A 25429-nucleotide genomic window follows, 5' to 3' on the forward strand; every position below is an offset into this window, starting at 1 on the left:
AGTGGATGACTGCCACCTGTTGTAATTGATGGATGTTATTCAGATGGAATCAGGAATTTGCAATGAAGCCTGCTTTGCTGACTCTCTATAGTGTTTCCATCTTTCTTTGTTAATGATGTGTAAAATGGAGATGGATGGTAAGGAGATACTGTTTTGATAGTATCAGATTGAAGTCCATTAACGATTGGAACTGAACATTATGTATACAACCTGTACTTCTATAAACACCACATTTCTTATACCTTTGATGGACTCATTACTGTCACTAGCCCTTTAAGGGAGATGAATCCTGAGGATCCAGCAGGAATAGAGGGTGAGTCCTTGGAGTTTCACAGTGGAATGGGATCTCCATGCTCCCTGTGATACTCCATTCCGAGGGTCAACCTGTGATAATTTCTACCAGGAGACTTTGGAGGAGGCACCGGTCTCTGCTCTGAAGTTCAGCAGCAAACATTGCGAGTGCCTCTTCCTCACACAGTAAATTGAGACATCAATTTTTTTTATGCCTCCCTTGCATTCATATGTCCTCTTGTTAAAATCACTCAGTCTGTGATTTTTAAAGATACACAAAATGAATTAGAAGTTCCAGAATTCCTTTCCTGAACCTCACTCTCCTATAATACCCTCCTTAAAACCTACCTGTTTGCAAAAACCTTTGATCTCCTGTCCTAATATGCCCTCATGTAGTTTGGTGTTCATCTTCGAGTAAAAAGTGAGGTCTGCAGATGGTGGAGATCACAGCTGAAAATGTGTTGCTGGTCAAAGCACAACAGGCCAGGCAGCATCTCAGGAATAGAGAATTCGACGTTTCGAGCATAAGCCCTTCCTGATGAAGGGCTTATGCTCGAAACGTCGAATTCTCTATTCCTGAGATGCTGCCTGGCCTGTTGTGCTTTGACCAGCAACACATTTTCAGCTAGTTTGGTGTTCAGCTGAGTTTGATACTTGATTCCATTTATTATTATTGTCACATGTACCTTGGTACAGTGAAAAGTTTTGTTCTGCGTGCAGTACAGCAGAGCACAGCACACAAAGGCACAAAGATCATAGCGTGATTAAACAGCATGAGATGTGATGGCTGCAAAGGAGGTGTAGAAAAAGCAAGATCAACATTAGATTTGAAATTAGAGAGGTCCATTCAGCAGCTTAATAACAGCAGGGAAGAAACTGTTCTTGAACCTGCTGGTAAATGTGTTTAAGCTGTTGTATTTTCTGCCTGGTAGACATTATGACCAAGGTGGGAGGGGTCTTTGATGATGTTGGCTGCCTTTCCATAGCAACGAGAAGTGTAAATGGACTCAATGGATAGAAGGTTGGCTTGTGGCTTGAGTGATGGTCTGGGCTGTGTTCACAACTTTGTGTAGTTTCTTGTGATCCTGGGCAGAGCAGTTGCCGTACCAAACTGTGATGCATCCGGATAGAATGCTTTCTGTGGTGCATCTTTACAAGTTGGTGAGGGTCCTTCTGACCATGCCGAATTTCCTTAGCCACCTGAGGAAGTTTTAATGCCTTCTTGATTGTCACATCTGCATGTGTTGTCCAGGACAGATTTATTGGTAATCGTCACTCCTAGAAACTTGAGTTTATCCACCTCCGCTCCATTGATGTCGAAAAGAGCATGTCCTCCTCCTTGCTTCCTGAAGTCAATGATCAGCTCTTTGGTTTTGCTGATGTTGAGAGAGAGATTGTTACCATTTGCACCACCAAGCATTCTATCTCATTCCTGTGTTCAGTCTCGTTATTGTTTACTATCTGATCTACAACAGTGGTATTGTCAGTGAACTTGTAGATGGAGTTGGGATGAACCTTGGTGATACAGTAATGAGTGTACAGGAAGGACAGTAGTGGCTGAGTACATGTCTGATAACAATCTTCTGAAGTGCCTTGCGAGGTTTTACTTCATTAAAAGGAGCATTTAAATGAAAATAGTTTAACTCCATTAGCACCATAAATGTGTTGATTTTAGCAGTGAAACAGTGAGTGTGTGGGTGTGAGAGTGTGAGTGGGAATATTAGTCAGCCATGGAACAAATGCATCAAAACCTTCTCTTAATAATACATTTTACCATTGTTTACTTCAAAAGGGAAAATTCATATTGCCTTTTTTGTAAATTGACGTGGAAATGATTCTTCACAGTTATGTAACATATGAACATTGAGTTTGCACTATCTTTGTATTTTCCACTTTGTACTTGAAGGGTGTTTGGTTTAAGTGATGATGTGGAGGTGCCGGTGTTGGATTGGGGTGGACAAAGTTAAAAATCGCACAGCACCTGATGAAGGAACATCGCTCCGAAAACTAGTACTTCCAAATAAACCTGTTGGACTATAACGTGCTGTTGTGTGTTTTTTAACTTGGTTTAATTGAGATAGCAAGAGATAAGGAGGGAGACAGAGAGAGTGGTAAAGAGCTGTATGGATAGAAAGTGAGAGAGGTGAAGAGGTATAGAGAAGGATGCAAAGAGGAAGTGTGGTAAAGAGGGAGGTGTAAAGATAGTTATTGAATGATAAACATAACATTGTGCTAATGTGCCTCTTGGCTTCCAATGTCATAATTTGATCCCCATCATGAGGAAATCATTGCAGATATCAAGCTTAGAGCCAGCTCAATAAGGTACAGTATAAGCCAAACTATTGTCCTGCAAGCTCCTAACATGGTGTCAGAATTGAGCAAAGATTGAATGTTGAAGGATTGCGTAGAAGCATAGCTACTAAAAGAGGAATACTGAAATATTCAGAACAGCTGAAAGCCATAGAAAAGGAACAAGGAAATAGGCCACAGCTGAGAGCATTTGGTAACTCACAATGGTTGTAGATTTTCCTATACTGGCACAAGTTGATATGAAAATCGATATGAAAGGGAAATGACAGTGCTGTCATTGCAAATAGAAAAAACTATGAGTTTGTGACAAATTTAATTAACATGCCAGGCCATCCCTAAGAATAGTTACATTTTTAATATTGCTGGAAAGATACTATTTCAAAGTGTGATCCACCTGACATCTCCTTGAAGAACAGAAAATAAAACACAGTACAGAAGCCTTTTGAAAGCCTTGAAGTTTGGGCACCAAGTGAAGGACCTGCACTGAAGGGAATTTATATTTGCCAGGAATTGGTATTGGAGAGACTGTTAGGTCTGAAGGCTGCTAAGTCCCCAGGGCCTGATGGTCTACATTCCAGGGTACTGAAGGAGGTGGCTCTAGAAATCCTGGATGCGTTGGTGATTATTTTCCAGAGTTCAATAAATTCAGGATTAGTTCCTGCGAATTGGAGGGTGACTAATGTTGTACCACTTTTTAAGAAAGGAGTGAGAGAGAAAGCAGGAAATTATAGACCAATTAGTCTGACCTCAGTGATGGGAAAGATGCTGGAGTCAATTATAAAGGATGAAATTACGACACATCTGGATAGCAGTAACAGGATAGGTCAGAGTCAGCATGGATTTATGAAGGGGAAATCATGCTTGACTAATCTTCTGGAATTTTTTTGAGGATGTAACTCTGAAGATGGACAAGGGAGGTCCAGTGGATGTAGTGTACCTGGACTTTCAGAAAGCCTTTGATAAAGTCCCACATAGGAGGTTAGTGAGCAAAATTAGGGCGCATGGTATTGGGGGCAAAGTACTGACTTGGACTGAAAATCGGTTGGCTGACAGGAAACAAAGAGTAGTGATAATCTGCTTCCTTTTGGAATGGCAGGCAGTGACCAGTGGGGTACCGCAGGGATCTGTGCTGGGACCACAGCTTTTTACAATATATATTTATGATATAGAAGATGGTATTAATAGTAACATTAGCAAATTTGCTGATGATACAAAGCTGGATGGCAGGGTGAAATGTGAGGAGGATGTTCAGAGATTACAGGGTGACCCGGACAGGTTAGGTGAGTGGACAGATGCATGGCAGATGCAGTTTAATGTGGATAAATGTATGGTTATCCACTTTGGTGGCAAGAACAGGAAGGCAGATTACTACCTAAATGGAGTCAAGTTAGGTAGTTCTTGTACACTAGTCAATGAAGGCAAGTATGCAGGTACAGCAGGTAGTGAAGAAAGCTAATAGCATGCTGGCCTTCATAACAATAGGGATTGAGTATAGAAACAAAGAGGCTCTTCTGCAGCTGTACAAGGCTTTCAAGCACTGGTACAATGGTAATACCACAAGGCTAGTAATTCAGAACCTGAGGCGTGTCAGGTCCTCTGTAGTATAGTGGTCAGTATCCCCGCCTGTCACGCGGGAGACCGGGGTTCAATTCCCCGCCGGGGAGGACTCAGTGTCTATTTATATAGATAAGTTGCAGAGCTGGGCGGAAATGTGGCAAATGGAATTCAATGTAGCTAAGTGCGAAGTCGTTCACTTTGGTAGGAATAACAAGATGATGGATTACTGGGCTAATGGTAGGCTACTTGGTAGTGTGGATGAGCAGAGGGATCTTGGTGTCCATGTACACAGATCTCTGAAAGTTGCCACCCAGGTAAATAGTGCTGTGAGGAAGGCATATGGTGTACTGGGCTTTATTGGCAGAGGAATTGAGTTCCGGAGTCCTGAGGTCATGTTGCAGTTGTATAAGACTCTGGTGCGGCCTCATCTGGAGTATTGTGTGCAGTTTTGGTCGCCATACTATAGGAAGGATGTGGAAGCTTTAGAACGAGTGCAGAGGAGGTTTACCAGGATGTTGCCTGGAATGGTAGGAAAATCTTATGAGGAAAGGCTGAGGCACTTTGGGCTGTTCTCATTGGAGAAGAGAAGGTTTAGGGGAGATCTGATAGAAGTGTATAAGATGATTAGGGGTTTAGATAGGGTAGATACTAAGAACCTTTTACCGCTAATGGAGTCAGGTGTTACTAGGGGACATAGCTTTAAATTAAGGGGTGGTAGGTATAGGACAGATGTTAGGGGTAGATTCTTCACACAGCGGGTTGTGAGTTCATGGAATGCCCTGCCCGTATCAGTGGTGAACTCTCCTTCTTTATGGTCATTTAAGCGGGCATTGGATAGGCATTTGGAAGTTATTGGGCTAGTATAGGTTAGGTAGGATTCGGTCGGCGCAACATCGAGGGCCGAAGGGCCTGTACTGCGCTGTATCCTTCTATGTTCTATGTTCTAAGGCCCTGGTGAGACCACACCTGGAATATTGTGTGCAGTTCTGGTCTCCAATTTTGAGGAAAGACATTCTGGCTATTGAGGGAGTGCAGCGTAGGTTAGTGCAGAGGACACAGCTTAAAATAAGGGGTAGGCCATTTAGGACAGAGATGAGGAGAAACTTCTTCACCCAGAGAGTGGTGGGTATGTGGAATGCTCTGCCCCAGAAGACAGTGGAGACCCAGTCTCTGGATTCGTTTAAGAAAGAGTTGGATAAAGCTTTCAAGGATAGTGGAATCAAGGGTTATGAAGATAAGGCAGGAACAGGATACTAATTGAGGATGATCAGCCATGATCATAATGAATGGTGGTGCAGGCTGGAAGGGCAGAATGGCCTACTCCAGCACCTATTGTCTATTATTGTCTATTGTCTATTATCTATAATTTATGAATAGTATGTGTTCAATACTGAGGCACAAGGTGAAAAAGTGTTTATTGATCACCATGTGACTGCATTATCTCATCTCACAGAATTCTGTGAATTTGTCCAATGAAAAGATGATTTCATTAAAGATAAGATTGTCTTAGTCATAACAGATCCTGCAATAAGAGTACATCTACTGAGCGAGGAGAAGTATGATTAACTTGCAGAAGTGTTTGGCTGACAGATACTCTAGCCTGAAACCAAATGACCATGGACAATGAGCAGGATGTAAATACTGCAGAGAATATTACACAAAAGAAAAGAGGGCATGTTCAATTTGGAAAAAAACAGTATTCTCAGTGCAAGAAGTCAAATCAATTTGCAAACCAGTGTTTGGCTAGAAAGAATTGCGACAAGCATGTCCAGATGAGCGCTCGGGATTTGTTAGCCAGTGATTCTGACAAACCACTCTACAGCATACAACAGGTCAGTTCAGTCAGGTTGATAGATGATTAATGGTTTGTGACTGTTGAAATGATGACTGCAGGAGGAGAACAGATGCTTCATGCAAAATCTTGACCTTCATCGTCCTGTGAGAAGTGGCTCAACACAGGTAAACTGGAAATGAAGCCCTTAAAAGTAAGGTGGAGGCTGTACGATGACATCACCCCTCTGTCAGAGGAGACTTTACTTTGAGAGCCCGATGCGAGAGCAAGAACAAGGATTTGGAGTTCCAGATAATGGATAGCAAGGCTAAAAGCTACTCCTCTCATCCACAGCTATTTTACAGTTCAAACTGTAATGCTCACCTTGCCAAAAGGCTTTGCAAAGTGTCACAGCACACAACCATATTGACCATGAAAGAAAGCATAAAGGAGTACCACACTGTGTTTGCAGGGTTCAGATGCTTTCCTGCAGAATATCACCTCAGACTAGATGAGAATGTAAGACCAAGTCCATTTCAATGGAAGATAATTCCAACCATCCCCCAAAGCAGCCTCAAGGACTTAATAGAAGAGTTGGAAAAGAAAGAAGTGATAACTCCAATCAAATCGAATTTGGGGGAATTCCAACCATCCCCCCAAAGCACGGTCGCAATGAAACAACAGTTCAGTGTATGAATCAAGCTGAAGGATTTTAAATAAAGCTCTCAGATCTCATATGTCATGACAACCTTCAAAGGAATTTAGCCAAAACCTTTATTCATTCATGGGGATAAACGTTAAGGCCAGACTGGTATTTAACCCTAATTTCCCAAAGGGCAGTTGAAAATTAACCACATTGCTGTGTGTCTGGAGTAGTACCAGGATTACTGACATATGCACCCAAGCTACACTTGCAACATCAAAGCAGCCAGTGAAGTCAGAGGTAGTAATAGGGGTGTGGGACAAAATCAGAGTGAACTGGCAGGAAGTCAAATGTCATTTTGACGAGACTGTCAAACCATTGGCTGTCCAATGTTCAACTCAAGCAATCAGGGTACAAATCAGCAAGGCTGTCCACAAAAGCAGCCCATGTGGTATTGTGGACCCTGCATGGTGCAATTGTCAGCTCGATGGAACATAGTGGAAATGACTGACCAACTATATCAATGTAACTGCAGGCACATATACCTCACTTGAGAAGTTGATCTTTCACTGCAGACGGTCAATCAGGAAGCCGTAAACTCAATATCTGCTTAGACCCAGAGTTCTACAGCACTACAGCAAAGGAAATGGAACAACATCAGTTACTGCAGCAACAAATAGGTGACATAGGGATGTCCCACAGCCCTTTAGAAGGACCACTTTGTCCACCCCAGTCCAATATGGCACTTCCACATCATCATCAAAACAAACAGCCAACAACAATGCATATGCAACAGGAGATTATCATTGTTTTTACACTGTATGGGAAATACATGTGCAGAGACTGTTCAAAATACCTGGATATTGCATGAGAACAGTTATACACTTTGTGAGTTATGTGGGTAATTTGCACTGTAAATGGTAATGCAATCATTTTTTGTGTTTATTGTATGAAAATGGGATGTTTGAGATGGAAATGCAATACATGACTAATGTGTCTCCCAGCTTCCTGTAAGTTATGTGATCTGCACCACGAGACATTCATTGCACAATCCATCCTAGAGGTACCTTAACAAAGACAGAGTGCAATCTGCCAGTGGTTTTATGAGCTTAATAAAGCGAGAGATGGGCAGGTAGAGATAGAGCGGAAAGAGGTAGTTGTAAAGAGAAACATTCAGATAAAGTGGAAAGATGAGACAGAATGTGAGAGACTGCTTTGGGTCAGAGAAATTTGGAGAGAGTGAATGTGAGAGTGGGCAGTGTTTGGCAAAGCATTGTGAGGTAAACACAAAGACAGACAATCCCCAGAAATGCCAGCAATAACTGAGCTCAGACAAAAATGTCACCAAAAATCAATGAGGACTTTAATCAGTGTTGGAAAAAGCTTCCAATTAAGATTAGATATGAGATAACTTTAGGAGCTGGCACAGTAGGCGAGCAGTAATCAGGACCCGCAACTTAGTGAGGCTGGAGAGCTACTGAAAATTCTCACTGGTTTCCCAGGAATAAAAAGTTCCCTTTGCACTTTGCCTCAGTATCACTGTTTACTATTCTAATTAATTTTAACCAATGGGAAAACATTGGAGGTTGCACGTGGAAACATAGAAGATAGAAGCTACAGTGGGTGATTTGGCCAATTGAACCTGATCTGTCATCAATATGATCAAAAGCTGATCCTCTGTCCCAACATTACACTCCTGCTTGCTCTTCATAAATCTTTAGTTTCCAGGAATCAATTTCTTTCCTAAATATTTCCAGCAATTCGGCTTCCACAGCAAATTTCTCAGGTTCACCATCTTCCTGACTGAAGAAGTTTCTCCACGTTCTCAATCCTAGATGGGCACCCAAAGTTCTCTGAGTCCTCTTGTTCTAGTCAGCACCACACCACCGTGCACCCACCATCACCCCGCCCCCAAACACAGACACGCGCACACACAGGGGAAACCTCATCCTTACATTCAGTTTATTCAGTCCTGGTAGAGCTTTATATATTTCAATGAGATCCCATTTCATTCTCTGGTTTGAGTGAATATAAGTCTAATTGACCTAATATCTCCTTGAATGACAAACCTGCCTGCCATGCCATGATCTATGTAGTAAAACTTGGCTGGGTTAAGACCTTAAGACACAGGAGCAGAATTAGTCCATTTGGCCCACCAAGTCAGCTCCACCATTCGAACATTGCTGATATGTTTCTCCACCCAATTCTCTTGGCTTCTTCCCGTGAGCCTTGATCCACTTACCAATCAAGAACTTATCCATCTCTGTCTTAAATACACTCAATAACTTGGCCTCCATTGCCCGCTGCGGCAATGAGTTCCACAGATTCACCATCCACTGGTTAAAGGAATTCCTCCTCTTATTTGTTCTAAAGGCTCATCCTTTCACTCAGATTATGCCTTTGGGTCCAAATCTCTCCAACTAATGGAAACACCTTCTCCACATCCACTCTATGCAGGCTCCTTAGTATTCTGTAACTTTCAATCAGATCCATCCTCATCCTTCTACATTCCATCAAGTACAGACCCACGGTGGCTCAGTGGTTAGCACTGCTACCTCACAGCCCCAGGGACCTGGGGTTGATTCCTAACTTGGGCAACTGTCTGTCTATGTGGAGTTTGCACATTCTCTCCTCCCACAATCCAAAGATGTCCAGGTCAGGTGAATTGGCCATGCTAAATTGTCCATAGTGTTGGGCACATTTGTCAGGGGTAAATACAGGGTAGGGGAATGGTTCTGGGTGGGTTACTCTTCAGAGGGTTGGCGTGGACTTGTTGGGCCAAAGGGCCTGTTTCCACACTGTAGGGAATCTAATCTAATCCTCAACTGCAGCTCATATGACAAGCCCTTTATCCCTGGGATCATTCTTGTAAACCTCCTCCATACTCCCTTTTACACCAGCACATCCTTCCTTAGATAGAGGACCCAAAATGGTCACAATATTTCAAATGCAGTCTGACCTGAGCCTTATTGCAGCCTCAACATTACATCTCTGGTCTTGTATCCTAACCCCCCTTGAAGTTAATGTTAACATTGTATTTGGCTTCCTGACTGCCAACTGAACTTACATGTTAACCTTAAAAGAATCCTGAACTAGGGACTCACGTGTCCCTCTGTACTTTAGATTTCGAAAACCTTCCCCATTTAGAAAATAGTATATGCCTCTATTCTCACTCCTAACATCCCACTTTCCCATATTGTATTCCATCTGCTACTTACTTATCCTTCTCCGAGCTCATTGTCCAAGTCTTTCTGCAGCGTCCCATTATCCATCTGTTTGTCTATCTTTGTGTCATCTGCAAAGTTAGCAACAATGCCCTCCCTTCCTTTGTCCACATAATTAATGTATATCGTCAATCATTATGGTCCCAACACTGATCCCTGTATAACTCCACAAGTCACTAACTGTCATCCTGAAAAAGATCCCTTTATCCCTACTGTCTGCCTTCTGACAGTTAGCCAATCCTTTATCTATGCCAATACCTTGCCCATAAAATCATGAGCTCTTACCTTATTAATAGCCTTCTGTGTGGCACCTTGTCATGGCCACTGGCTCTTCTCTGTCTAACTTGCTCGTTACCTCCTCAAAGAATTTGAACAGATTTGTCAGGCATGACCTTCTTTTGATGATGTTGGCTGACTCCACCCTATTTTACCATGCACTTGCAAGTACTCTGCAATCTCATCCTTAAATAATGGTGTTTATTCTCATAACCACTGCGGTCAGGTGAACTGGTTGGGAGTTTCTTGTCTTCTACCTCCCTCCCTTCTTTGATTAGCCCATTTGCTGTCCTCTGGGACCGTCCCTAAATCCATTGATTCCTGAAAGATCACCACAAATGCCTCTACAATCTCCTCGGCTATCTCCTTTAGAACCCTGAGGTATAGTCCATCTGGTATGGGCGATTTATCCACCTTCAGATCTTTCAGCCTCCCAGCACCTTTTCCTTAGTGACAGCCATTATATTCACCTATGCCCTTAACTCTCTTGAAGTTCTGGTATGCTGCTGGTGTCTTCCAATGTGAAAACTAATGCAAAGCACCCATTCAGTTCCTTTGCCATTTTTGTATTCCCCATTACTAGTTCTCCAGCCCCATTCTCCAGTAGTCAGTGTCCACTTGCATCTCTCTCTTACCTTTTTGATATCCTAAAAAAGCTCTTGCAATTGTCTTTTATGTTGCTAGCTAGCTTACACTCATGTTTCATCTTCTTCCCACTTATTGCTTTTTTTAAGTTATTCTATGCTGGTCTTTTGAGTTTTCCCAATCATCTGACTTCTCATTAACCTTCATCACATTGTTGGATTTTTCTTTTGCTTTCATGCTGTCCCTGACTTCTCTTGTCAGTCCTGATTGTCTCATCATTCCCTTTAGTATACCGATTCTTCTTTGGGATGAATTTCTGCTGTGATCCCTCCAAATTACCCCCAGAAACCTGCCATTGCTGTTCTACTATCTTCCCTGCTAGGTTCCCCCTTTCAATCAACTCTGGCTAGCTCCTTCTCATGTCTTCGTAGTTACCTTTACTCAATTGTAATAGCGTTACGTCTGATTTAGGCTTTTCCCTCTCAAACTGCATGAACTCGTTTATACAGCATCCACTACATTTTTGCCCACTTTACTCAATTTGGGAATTATCCTGAAATATCTGAAAATCCTCACTGCTCTTCATAATCCCATTGAGTTTTGTGTCATTCTCAAAAAAATCTTAGAAATTTGATTCCTTCTTTCAAATCGTTGATATATTGACAACAACTGGGACCTAAATATTGATCTTTGTGGTTCCCCATTTGTCACTTCTTTTCACTCTGAAGAAGACCAATTTATTCTACTTTTTGTTTTCTGACTGCTAAACATTCCTCAATTCATGCCAATGTATTATTCTAATCTTGTGGGCTTTAATTTTGAACACTAAACTCTTCAATGAAACATTCCAGAAATTTCAATTGCAGCATATACTCTGGTCTATTGTTATATCCTCAAAGACCACCAGTTGATTGGTCAAACATGATTCCTCTACCTTTTGAAAATCCAGCTGAAAATGTGTTGCTGGAAAAGCTCAGCAGGTCAGGCACATCCAAGGAGCAGGAGATTCGACATTTCGGGCATAAACCCTTCTACAGGAATCTTGTGATCTCCAGCATCTGCAGACCTCACTTTCTCCTTTTGAAAATCCAGGTTGGGAGACCGTTTAATCCTATTAATATTTTCCAAGTGCTCTGTTCCACATTCTTTATAATAGACTGTATGATTATCCCTCTTTCTGATAACAGGATTACCAAGATCTAAACCCTGTTTGTTGAATGTATTGGACATTCAAATTCCCGGACAATTCCCATGGAGTTAATTTATTGGGACTTCTAAAGAATCCCTTATTTCATTCAGAGGGATCATTTTCAGAGTTAGTCCTGTCTCTGACACTCTGCAAACCAGAAGATTTGAACCACAATCTTCAATCCCCACTTCAAACTCCTTTCTCCAGCTCCCGAATCCATCCCTCACTTTGTACATCAACCAGACTGTTCATAACTTTGGTATCATATTCAAAAAGATTCTGACATATCCTTACCATGACTAGGACCACTATTTCCACCTTCTGCTGCTGAAACCTCATTCATGCCTTTGCGAGCTCTGGACTTGACTACTCACTGACAGCATTTAAAGAGCAGGTAGATATATTCTGAACTATCGAGGAGATGAGGACTATGAAGGCCAGGCACAAAACAGAATTTTGGTCCTAAGAAAGATCAACCATGATCTACTTGAATAGCAAGGCAGACGTAAGGGGACAAATGTCATATACGTGTATTTCTTATATACAACTCATGGGTCTTCTATATTCTTCCTTTTGTAAATTTTAGATCATGCAATCTCTGATGCCAGTGTCTTAACTCACAGAAGTCCTGTTCCCCTGTGCTTACTGATCTACAGTGGTTTCAATCAATCAATGTCTTATTTATTATAAAATGCTCATTCTTATTTTCAAATCCCTGTATAACCCCTATTCTTCCTAACTCTGTAATCTTTCCAACTCTAACCTCTGAGATGCTATACCTCTCCAAATCTGGCCACTTGCCTATTCCAGTTTCTATTGTCCCTCTGTTGGGGGCTGTGCCTTTAGGTCCTGAATTCTGGTATTCCCTCCCCAAACTGTTATCTCTTCTCCCTCCTTAAAGTCTTTGACAAAATGTAGGATCACTGACCAGAGGGGGTAGATTTAAGTTAAGGGGCAGGACGTTTAGAGAGGTTGAGAAGATTTTTTTTTAAAGCCAGGGGGTGGTAGGAATCTGGAACTCACTGTCACTAAGGATAGTAGAGGTACGACCCCTCATCACATTCTAAGAAGTGTTCTGATGTACAAGTGTACTGCCAAAGCTCACAAAACTGTGGGCAAAGTTATCATGACAGTCCCACTTTGCCCCTTGCCTGAGGAGTAGCGATCTTCAGGTTAGACCACCACCACCAGTCATCTGTCTCTCATGACAGAACTGCCAAATGTCTGCTAAGGCATTGACAACCTTATTTTTATCTGTGTGCTAATGAATTTCTACACTGTCCTCTTCCCAGTTTATGATACTTACATGTTTTACATAGAACATAGAACATAGAACAACACAGCACAGAACAGGCCGTTCGGCCCACGATGTTGTGCTGAACATTTGTCCTAGCTTAAGCACCTATCCATGTACCTATCCAATTGCCGCTTAAAGGTCACCAATGATTCTGACTCACCCACAAACTTGGAGATTGTCCCCTCTACACTAAGATCTTGATCATTAATCTATCAGGAAGCACCACAAACCTTCCTTAACCCTGAAACTTATGCTATAACCATTATTCTCTGTTCCCTATCACTCAGGCAATTTTTCATCCATAATGCTCATATCCAATTGATTCCATGAGGTATAACCTTTCTGAAAAGTCTGCTGTACCGCATTATACTGAATGCGTTTTGGAAATTCATGTAAACCACATTCGCCCTTCTCAACTCTCTGTACTACCTCTTCAAAAAAACCTCCAGTACCTTTCTTAAAGTTGATCTTACCATAGAAGATTCCATACTGGCTCTTTACAGATCATCCGCATTTTCCAAGGGATTACTAATTCTAAACTAAATAATAATTTTAAAGAATTTCCCCAGCACTGAAGTTAAACCCTCTGATTTCTAATAGCTGGGCTTTTCCTTACAATCTTTTTTGACCAAGAGTCAAAATTTGGGATTTTTGTTTATGTTAGCTACTGGTCTGTTTTAACACAATCCCTTCTTGCTATTCTTTGCTGTTCAACCTCTCTGCTGAACTTTCTGTATTTAGCTTTGTTCTCAATTGTGTGTTCTATTTGACACAGTTTTAAGAAATGTTTTAAAAGCTTTACTTTAATCTTCATCTCCCCTTGGACTCAAAGACCCCTGAGTTTTATCTTATCTTTCCCTCTTGAAAGAATATACCTCAACAGTGTCCAAGCAATCTCTTCTTTGATGGTAGCACATTGTTCAGCTACAGTTTTTCCTACCAACCTTTGATTCCAGTCTATCATTTTTTGCTGCATTAATTATTTTTGGATTATGTTTTGTCCTTTTCCACCATCACCCTAAGATAATGGTTAGAGTCCCTGAAATTTCATCAGCATAACATTTGCTTTATTTGGACTCCCTCATTCAGAAGTCTATAATGCTTCCAAGTTTTTGCCATCTGCAAATTTTTTAATTGTGCCCCTGTACAGCAAAATCTACATTATTATTATACACCTGGAAGAGCAAGGTTTCAACTTCAACCTTGGGGAATGCTCCTACAAACCTTCCACCTTTCTTAAAAACAACTACTCATATTGACCTCTGTCTCCTGTCACTCAGCCAATTTCATTTTCATGCTACCATTGTCCCTTTCATACAGTTTGCTGGTAAGCCTATTATGTGATACTTTGTCAATACACATCATCACATTATGTTCATCGACCCTTCCTGTTATCTCATCAAACTATTCAATAATTAATTAGTGGGCGGCCACAGCGCCAGAGATCCGGGTTCAATTCCCGCCTCAGGCAACTCTCTGTGTGGAGTTTGCACATTCTCCCCGTGTCTGCCTGGGTTCTTCTAGGTGCTCTGGTTTCCTCCCACAGTCCAAAGATGTGCAGGTTAGGTGAATTGGCCATGTTAAATTGCCCATGTTGTTAGGTATAGGGGTATGGGTCTGGGTAGGTGTGCTTTGGCGGGTCGGTGTGGACTTGTTGGGCCAAAGGGCCTGTTTCCACACTGTAACTAATCTAATTTAATGTTAATAACTATTGCCTTTCACATCCATGTGCTGACTTCCCTTAATTAATCCACAATTGTCCAGGGATCAATTAATTTTATCCTAAATTATTATTTCTACAACCTTTTCCATGACCACAGTTAAAGTGGTTGGCCTGGAGCTGCTGGGTTCATCCTTGTATCGTTGTTGTTGCCTAATAATGCCCCGGCAAGTAATTTAGTGCATTCTATAATGCTATAGATGCTAAATAAATACAAAGTTGTGGCCATCTCTGTGCTGTTTTTCTTTACTGGTGATTTGCAATGTTGCCTTTATTATGGTGAATCACCAGTGGACAATGTGTGTGATATTGATTGAGTGGTGTTTGTGCCAGTGTTACTGTAGGGGGCAAGGAGCAGCTCACAACTGTTTTAAATGGCAACATTAACAATCATGTCCCAAGATAAGCTGCTCCAGCAAAGAGTGACCTTGTCCTTTTGTGGTGAACTTAGCATTCCAGCTGCTGCCACAGTTCAGCAGTCTCCAGATGTCAGTTAGTTGTGAAAGGAAGCCCACAGATGTATTCTTTGATCAGTGCTGCATGCTTGAAACAATCCATATGCTGTTAAAATTGAACGTCTGAAGTTTATGCCACTAAAGGTAGATGTAGGGAATCAATTTCTATTTGGGGGAAGAGTCCAAGATGAACAACCATTAATATAAATTGGATGCTAACAATTCCAGGAAAAAGTAAGGACTGCAGATGCTGGAGACCAGAGTTGAAAAGTGTGGTGCTGGAGGCCAGGCAGCACCCGAGGAGCAGGAGAATCGACGTTTCGGGCATAAGCCCTTCTTCAGGAATAATTGCTAATAATTCCAGGCAAGAAATCAGGAGAAATACCTTTAGTTTAGTTTATTTGTTCACAGGATATAAGTATCACTGGCTTTGCCAGAACTTATTGCCCGTCCCTAATTACCTAGAAGGCAGTTCTGAGTCAACCACATTGCAGTGGGTCTGGAATCATATGTAGGCCAGACCAGGTAAGGAGAGCCAGATTTCCTTCCATAACGGACATTAGTGAACCCCCCCAGATGGGTTTTCCCTGACAATCAATAATGGTTCCATCTGCCCTGGCAGGATTTGAACCTGCATCCCCAAAGCACATAACCTAAGTCTCTGGATGAATAGTTTTTAGGTGATGAAAGCACTCGGTCATCACCGACCCACCTCCACCTCAATCCCCCCCCCCCCCCCAACCCCCCTCCCCAATCGGAATGGTAAAAATGGAGAACTCACTACCAATGGTTGAGATGATAGCATAGAGGAAGCTACAAAACACGGGAGAGAAAGGATTAGAAGAATATGTTAATGGGTGAGATGTAATAGTGTGTGAGTGAAGCATAAACCCCAGCATGTAGCAGTGACACTGAGTGGTCTGTTCCTATGTGTGTAAGTTCTGTCTTTCTATTACAGAATGTTTGGAGTGGGTGTGACTGTGACTAACACTGAAGGCTAGAGCAATGATCCAAACATCTCAAGAATTTCTAAAGAGAGAATGTTGCTTAACAGATTTGTGTGCTAAATACCATCTGTAGCAAGTGGGTAGTCAATATTGTACATAGATTGGCTGCTGTACTACATACTCGCTTAATGGCTGTAAAGTACTTTAGGACACCTTAATGCATATGAATGGGGGTTATTTGATTTGGTTTGATTTATTTAACTGACGTCCTCTAAACTGCACTTTAAGCAGTGGCACCAGGCTACTTTGTATAAGAAAACTAACCCTGTGCACAAATATACCGTACAAACACGTTTATCACCGGTTCACTAACACAGTGAAGACAGGTTTCAGTTGACTAGATTTCATTTTCAAGTGTCAATTTGTTTTGAGTTCAAATGGGTCCCTGAGGAAGTAACAGAGATACTGATCCTGACCCAATATTTAGGCCAAGATTTGCCTATGTTTAAGATAACTGCTTGTGGCAAGGTATTGAGGGAGGGCCTCACTTAAAGATAAGGAAAATATATTCGTTCTCTGGGTGTATTATCGCTGACAAGTCATGAGGGTATTAACCCTCCTCAGTTGTCCTTGAATGGCTAAGCCACTTCTAAGGACTCTTATGGTGCAGTGGTAGTGTCATTTCCTCTGGACCCGTAGGCCAAGGTTCAAGTCTCACCTGCTCCACAGGTGCATGATAGCAACTTTGAACAGGTTGCTTAGAAATTCCTTTTTAAAAAGTGTGTTCCCCCCATGCGTTGCTTGGTTCTGGAATCACATATCGAATCAGACTGGATAAGAATGGCTGGCTTCCTTTCCTAATGGGCTTTTACAGCATTCTGACAACTTTTAAGATCATTTTGACTGGGACTAGTTTTCTATTTTTATAAAGATTGAATTTTTACACTGCACCTGGTGAGAACTAACTCACACTCTCCGTAGCTTTAGCCCAGTGACATAACTTTATCGGTCACTACATCTCGAGACACTCAACAGCTGTTTCCCAGAGACATAAATGCTCAGAATGTTACCAAATTTGTGTCCCACTCTTTCTCTGGATCTCTGTATCTAACAGGAAATGACCAGATCACAGTTGAAAAGGTTGAGACCAGTGTAGATGCGAGGCTGCTGCAGATGTTGATTCAGTCTAATTCGAGGCTTTTTAGTAGCTTAGTATTGGAATCAAAGGGAGATCCTTCCTCTGACTCGCCCCTGTGACAGTTATCCTTTGAAGGACAACACAATGCACAATGTTGTGAAACTCTCTTTAGATGGTCAAACACATACAATTCTGTACTGGGTTTGTGTCTGAAATTTGGAATGAGGAGAATTAAATCAAGCCAAGGTCCCTGAGAGTTTCCCTCAGGGAATACATATCAGGAAATGGTGCATGATTTTCCATCCATTAATTTGAATGGACTGAGCTGGATGGCGTCTGGACAAGATGTTTTGATATCGCTCCTGACGTTGATGCTTCACATCTTAAACATTCCATCAAACTATTTATCCTGTTATTTTGGAAGACCCAAGGGGTATGATTGATGGTCCACTTGTGACCATGTAGTTATCAGATCTGCTCAAATATGAGTTATAAATCAACTCCTTCCCAGTGGATCCTTCAGATTCCTGTAACTTTTGCCTTTTATTATTATTCTTGGAATATGAACCTAATTCTTTTCTTTCAGTCCCTCTGTCCTCCAAGCCTAGAAAAAAGGCAATGGTGGACGTCTGTGTTTCTATGACAAAGCTCTGATCTTGTAACAGGAACACAATAGCCTTTTATTCACCCTTCTTTGGAGCATCATTAAGGTCTGGAGTTCACGATGACAGGGTTTCATTTCGCAATGTTGTTGTGAGGTGCTCCAAAGCTGAATTGTTATCCTCCTGTCTGCACTGCTGAGAACCACCTTCTTTCACTCTACTACAACATAAATGTGCAATTATACAGCACCTTTGATGTACTAAAAACATCCCAAGGTGTTTCTCAGGAGTGTTTCCAAACACACTTCTGTACTAAACCACACAGGAGATGCCGGGTGAGGTAACTGACTACTTGGTCAGAGAAGTAAGGAGCAACTTAAAATAGGAGAGAGGTAAAGAGTTTTATTGTGGAAATCTGAGATTTAGGACCTCAGTATTTGAAAGCATAGAGGGATGATTAAATTCAGAGATGCCAGAATTAGAGGAATGCAGAGATTTTGGAGGGTAAGTTCGAGAGGAGATACCTGAAAGAGGGAGGGGGTGAGGTCATGAAGCAATGTAAAAGGATAGTAAGGATTATGGACCAGGAGCCAATGTAAGCCAAAGACTGCAAGGCTGATGGGTTCAAAAGGTAATTGTTGTAAAATTCTCCACATTTCTTGTGTGACACATTATTTAGACTTGCGTTCCCATTCATTGTGTAGAGACAGTCGCACTTCTTTCAGACAGGATGAGATAACTTCAGAGACAATTAAAGTTTGTTTGAATTTGGATAAAGGCTGTTCTCTGTGGGTTTTGAAACATAAGCTAAAACCAACAAACCAGAACCACTACAAGAAGCATTAACCAGTTAAAATGTGAGGGTTTAGTCTTGACTAAATAAATGATGAATTGGACCCTTTAGTCCAGTACTATCAGTTTATAATGGCTAAGTGACCCTTACAACAGACAGCAATTCTATAGTTTGAGCAAATATTTTCAAAAGAACATTTCACAACTGCTTACCTCTGGTACCACAAGTTCTATAGTGGTTCATAAAGGCACTCACCACCACCACCTTCTTCAGAGCAAGGGAGAAGCAATTAACTGCTGGTCTAACTGGAGACACATACATGATTTCATTTTAAAAATTGGGATTAATGTCACATAAAATCCTTCACAATGAGAACAATTCCTCATGCAAACACAAGCCATTGATCGCAAGCAAAACCTAACAGTGGAGGAGTAAATTACTGCAGATGCTGGAATCCATACTGAAAATAAAAGGTGCTGGAAATCACAGGGGGTTAGGCGGCATCCATAGGGAGAGACCATCTTCCCCTCACTCCCCCTGTATGCCTTCCGCAGGGACCATTCCTTCCAGATGCTCTAGTCCAATCTTCAACCTCCAACACCAACCCCCTTCCCATGGCACCTTCCCATGTAACCACAGAAGGTGCAACACCTGCCCCTTCGCCTCCTCCTTGCTCACCGTCCAGGGGCTGAAACAGTCTTTCCAGGTGAAGCAGCATTTCACCCGTACCTTGTCCAATTTGTGTATTATATTCACTGCACCCAATGTGGCTGACTCTACATTGGGGAAACCAAATGCAGACTGGATGACCGCTTTGTGGAGCACCTTTGGTCTGTGCACAAACAGGACCCCCGTCCTCCCTGTAACCGGTCATTTTAACACAACATCCTGCTTGTGTGTCCATGTGTCTGTCCCTCGGCCTGCTGCAGTGATCTAGTGAATCACAGTACAAACTGGAGGAACAATATCTCATCTTCACACCAGGCACTTTATAACCTACTGGCTTAGTATTGAGTTTAACATCTTCACATTGTGAACCCAATCCCATTCCTTCCCTTTCTTTCAGCTTGACTTGTTACATTCTCTGTCACCATGTCCTTTCTCCCCTCCCCTATGCCAGTGGGACTGTCTGTTCATGGCAATTAGACACATCACTATTCTGCCATTCACATATTCTGATCACTTCATCTGCATGATCAGCACCCTTTTGGCCCAAAGTATTGCATAAATGCTGTCCCCTCCACACTTAGATTGGATTCCCTACATTGTGGAAACAGGCCCTTCAGCCCAGCATGTCCACACCGACACTCCAAAGAGTAACTAACCCTCTATTTACCGTTGACTAATGCACCTAACACTATGGGCAATTTAGCATGGCCAATTCATCTAACCTGTACATCTTTGGACTGTGGGAGGAAACCGGAACACCCGGCAGACACGGGGAGAACGTGCAAACTCCACACAGACAGTTGCCCGAGGCTGGAGTCAAACCCGAGTCCCTGGTGCTGAGAGGCAGCAGCGCTCAACACTGAGCCACTTCATATCAGCTATGAAGGGTCTCCCAGACTCAGTACGTCAACTTGCTCTCTCTCTCCATGGTCATTGCCTGACCTGCTGTGATCTCCAGAATTTGATGTTTCCACTCAAAAAATAACAATGCCAGGTTATTTATAATTCTGTCGAGATTTTCCCAGGTTTTTCTTCAAGCTGACACCAAGTCATGACCAAGCTCGCTGTAGGGCATTTAAAACAGAGCAGAAAAATTCATGTTTGTCCATGACACCTATCTTGGTAGGTAAAGAATTTTCTTGAAGTACAGCCTCAATTAAAATGGAGGAAAGTGCCTATAAACACCAGGAGACAATAAGAATGTAATTTGTGAGTGACATTAATTGAGGGACAAATGTTGGCCAGGATCCTGGGGAGAATTCCCCAGTGCACCTTTTGAAAAGTGCCCAGGGATCACTTTATCTTGATCTGAGAGAACACCGAGAGCTTGGTGTAATGTTCCAATCAAAGGGTGGTATTTCTGTCAGTGCAACATTCCCTCTTTACTGGTCATCCCATAATATGGCACAATATCAGAACTGATGCTATGACAATGCAGGGTTCCTTTAGTACTGACCCTCTGAGGGTGCAGCATTCCCCCAGCACCGACCCTCTGACAGTGCAGCACTCTCTCAGTAATGACCCGCTGACAGTGCAGGGCTCCCTCAGCACTGACCCTCTGACAGTGCAGCGCTCCCTCAACACTGACCCTCCAACAGTGCAGGACTCCCTCAGTACTGACCCTCTGACAGTGCAGCATGCCCTAAGTGCTGACCCTCTGACAGTGCAGTATTCCCTCAACACTGACCCTCTGACAGTGCAGCACTTCCTCAGCACTGACTCTGACTGTGCAACACTCCCTCAGTACTGACCCTCTGACAGTGCAGCACTCCCTCAGTACTGACCCTCTGACAGTGCAGTACTCCCTCAGTACTGGCCCTCTGACAGTGCAGTACTCCCTCAATGCTGACCCTCTGACAGTGCTGACCCTCAGTGCAGCAATGCCTATATTTACAAGGCATTGAAGTAAGAGTCTGAAATGTAATTTCACTGAAATGATTAGTCTCGGTGAGTATGTCTGATGTTTATGTCTAACTTGTTTCATGGATTACGCGTTCTTGAGCTGTTTTGCATTCCTAAATTTTTATGCTTTGTTCATGGAACACAAAACTTTGACAATGGACCTTTATTCTCTCCTGCAGTGAACAGGCCATCAGTTTTGAACCCCATGGCTTTATGATTAACTGATTTTCTGTGAGAGCAACCTGTAAGAATAGGATGTCATCTTTGATATTTCAATCCAAGCTTTAAACTTGAGGTATTGTTTTCAAGAAGTTTGATTAAAGCCATTCCCAAAGCAATCCAAATGAGATTGAGAAGAATCTTGATTTTATAAAGATATGTTGCTTTGAAGAATGATAATGAATGTTAAGGATACTTCAGGAACTCTATTTATAAATAGATTTAGGCTTCAACTTAACCTCCTTTCATGTTGCTACATCAAGTTGAGACAGGAAATGTAGTCTTGATATCATGCCCTAAGACCATAAGAAATAGAAACAGGAGTCATCCACTTAGCTCTTTGGCTCAATCATTTAATTGGATCATTACTGTTCTTACTTTCCTGCATTTTTCCCACAACCCCTGATTCCTCAAGGGATCAAGAATCTATCTCAGTCTGAGAGATACACACGGATTCTGGCTTTACAGCTCTTGATGGCAAGGGGTCCCAAAGACTCTCAACCCACTGAGAGATGAAATTCCTCCTCATCTCAGTCTTAAATTGGCGCCCCCCTATTCTGAGACTGTACCCTCTGGTCCAAGTCTCTCCCATGAGGGGAGACATCTTCTCAGTATTTACCCTGCCACACTCCTTATATGTTTCAGTGAGATAACTTCTCATTGTTCTCAATTCCAATGAGTACAGTCCCAATCTTTTGCTCATAAGACAAACCCTCCACTTCATCTTTGTGAATCTTCTTTGAACTGCCACCAGTGAAATGATATATATCTTCAACTAAGAGAACCAAAACTGCTCATAATACTCCAGACGTGGTCTCACCAGCACTTTGGACAGTTGCAGTAAGACTTTCTCACTCTTCTACTCCAACAGCCTTGAAATAAGGGCCACATTCCTTTAACCTCCCTGACTTCCCACTGTCTGTGTGTGCAAGCTTTCTGTGTTTTGTGCACAACATTTGGAATATTGCGTGCAATTCTGGTCTCCTTCCTATCAGAAAGATGTTGTGAAACTTGAAAGGGTTCAGAAAAGATTTACAAAGATGTTGCCAGGGTTGGAGGATTTGAGCTACAGGGAGAGGCTGAATAGGCTGGGGCTGTTTTCCTTGGAGCGTCGGAGGCTGAGGGGTAACCTTGTAGAGGTTTATAAAATCATGTGGGACATGGATAGGGTAAATAGACAAGGTCTTTTCCCTGGGGTGGGGGAATTCAGACAAGAGAGCATAGGTTTAGAGTGAGAGGGGGAAATATTAAAAGGGACTTAAGGGGCAGAGAGTGGTGGATGTATGGAATGAGCTGCCAGAGGATGTGATGGAGGCTGGTGCAATTACACCATTTAAAAGATATCATGGGTGGGTATATCAATAGGAAGAGTTTAGAGGGATATAGGCCAAGTGCTGGCAAATGGGACTAGATTAGGTTGGGATATCTGGTCAGCATGGACGAGTTGGATCAATGGGTCTGTTTCCATGTTGTACATCTCTATGGCGCTAAGTCCCTTTGTGTTGTTGCAGCTTCCTGCAGCTTTTCTCCATTTAAATAATACTGTTTCTTTTTCCTCTCCCTTCCAGCTTCACATTTTCTCACATTATACTACATTTGCCAAGTTTTTACCCACTTACTTAACCTATTGTAAGCTCTCTGTAAGTTGTTTGTATCCCTCTCACAATTCTGCTTTTCCTCTGATTTTTGTGCTGTCTACAAATTTGGTAACAGAACATTCACTGCTTTCTCTAAGTCATAGGTATATATGTTGTCGACATCTGCCATGCCAGCGCTGAGCCCTGCGAACCCCACTGATTGCCAATCTGAAAAAGAAATCTTATCCTCACTCATTGTTTCCTGCTCATTAGTCAATTCTCCATTCACACAAATAAACCACCTCCAACATCATGGGCTGTGATCTTATGTCTTAACCTTTTGGAGGAACCTTGTTGAATGCCTTCTGGAAGTTAACAACTTGTCCATCCCAATCCATTCTGGCTGACACTTCCTTGAAAACTCTAAATTAGATACAATTTCCCTTTCATGAAGCTATGTTGACTCTGCTTGATTAGATTTGATTTTCTAAATGTTCTGCTATTACTTCCTTAATGATTGATTCCAATACTTTTCCAACAATAGAGGTCAGGCTAATCAGCCTATAGTTACTTACTTATCACCTCCCTCCCTTTTTGAACAGGGAGAGTCACATTGGCAGTTTTCCAATCCTCTGATACTTCTTCAGAATCAAAGGATTTTTGGAAAACTCTATCCAATGCCTCCATTATCCTGTAGCTACATTTTTTTTTGGGATGCTGGGATTCAAGCCATTGAAACCAGGGGACTTATCTGCCTTTGGGGCATCATTGGTTTGTCTAATCTTGCTTCTTTAATGATGGTGATGACATTTCCTTCTTCCTCCATCTATGTCTAATATTAACGGGATATTTGAAGTATCTTCTATTCAAGATTGAATAGAAATATTTGTTTAACTTCTCTGCCATTTCCTTGTTTTCCATAACCATCTCCCCAGGTTCATTTAACAAGGGGACTATGATCTCTAACCTCTGTTTAGATATTTGTAAGAAACTTCCTGTAAAAAGCTCTTATTGTCAGGTTCCTCACTAGCTTGCCTCATAATTTAGTTTCTCTGTGTTTATTACCTTTTCAGTCTTCCTTTGCTGGATTTTGAATTTCCCCCCCATCTTCACCTAATTCTTACCTTCTTATATGCTTTCTCTTTCAGCTAATGCTCTCTTAAACTTCTTTCCTTAGCCCTGGCTGGTCTCTCCCTCACTTACAAGCTTTCCTCCGAACTGGGATACATTTTTGCTGAGAATCATGAATTACCTCTTTAAGGGTCTGCCTCTGCTCACTTCCTGTCATTCCTACTCCGCTATCTGCCCAGTTCACTTCCACTAACTCTATCTCAATTCATTGTAATACCCTTTATTTAAGTTAAATGCAGTTGTTTCTGACCTGGGTTTCGTGAGCTGAAAATTCCCGACTCAGGCAACTGACTGTGTGGAGTTTGCACATTCTCCCCGTGTCTGTGTGGGTTTCCTCCGGGTGCTCCGGTTCCCTCCCACAGTCCAAAGATGTGCAGGTCAGGTGAATTGGCTGTGCTAAATTGTCCATAGTGTTAGGTAAAGGGGTAAATGTAGGGGTATGGGTGGGTTGCGCTTCGGCGGGTCGGTGTGGACTTGTTGGGCCGAAGGGCCTGTTTCCACACTGTAAGTAATCTAATCTAAACTTTATCATTACCTAGGGGATCTTTTCCTCTGAGGTCATTTCTTAAAACTGCCTCATATTACCAGATCCTAAATAGCCTGCTCCCTGATTGGCTCCTGGGCCTCCTTCACCACCAAATCATAGCCACCAGCCAACTGGAGGAAGAATTCCTCATCTTCCACCATGGGACCCTACAGCCACATAACATCAATGTCAACTTCACCAGTTTCCTTACCCCCCCCTCCACCTCAATCCAGATCCAACCCTCCAACTTGGCACCATCCTCTTAACTGTCCTACCTGTCCATCTTCCTTCCCCCAACCGCTCTACTCTCCCCACTGACCCATCACAATCACTCTCCACCTGCAGCTACTAATCACCTTCCCACCTACCTAACCCCCCAACCTCACCCCACTCCCCCATCTATCTCTCAGCCCTCTTTCTCCTCCACATTCCTGGTGAAGGGCTTATGCCCAAAATGTCGACTCTTCTGCTCCTCGGATGCTGCCTGACCTGCTGTGCTTTTCCAGCGCCACACTTTTCAGCTCTGACTCTCCAGCAGTCCTCACTTCCTCCATGATATATTGCTTATGTCTGGCATCATCTTTCCATTTCAACAGCATTGTTAGTC

The 25429-nt window shown here is 42.3% G+C and overlaps 1 protein-coding gene and 1 non-coding gene across 2 annotated transcripts in view; both read left to right on the forward strand.

Moving 5' to 3' along the window:
• LOC132816368 (collagen alpha-1(IV) chain-like) overlaps positions 1-25429 on the forward strand; it is a 222719-nt gene that overhangs the window by 1665 nt on the left and 195625 nt on the right. The window lies entirely within an intron of this gene.
• Positions 4194-4265, forward strand: trnad-guc (transfer RNA aspartic acid (anticodon GUC)). The gene has a single exon. It is a non-coding gene; the product is annotated as a tRNA-Asp (tRNA).

This window comes from Hemiscyllium ocellatum, chromosome 6 (genome assembly GCF_020745735.1).
Source record: "Hemiscyllium ocellatum isolate sHemOce1 chromosome 6, sHemOce1.pat.X.cur, whole genome shotgun sequence".
NCBI classification, from domain to species: Eukaryota; Metazoa; Chordata; class Chondrichthyes; order Orectolobiformes; family Hemiscylliidae; genus Hemiscyllium; species Hemiscyllium ocellatum.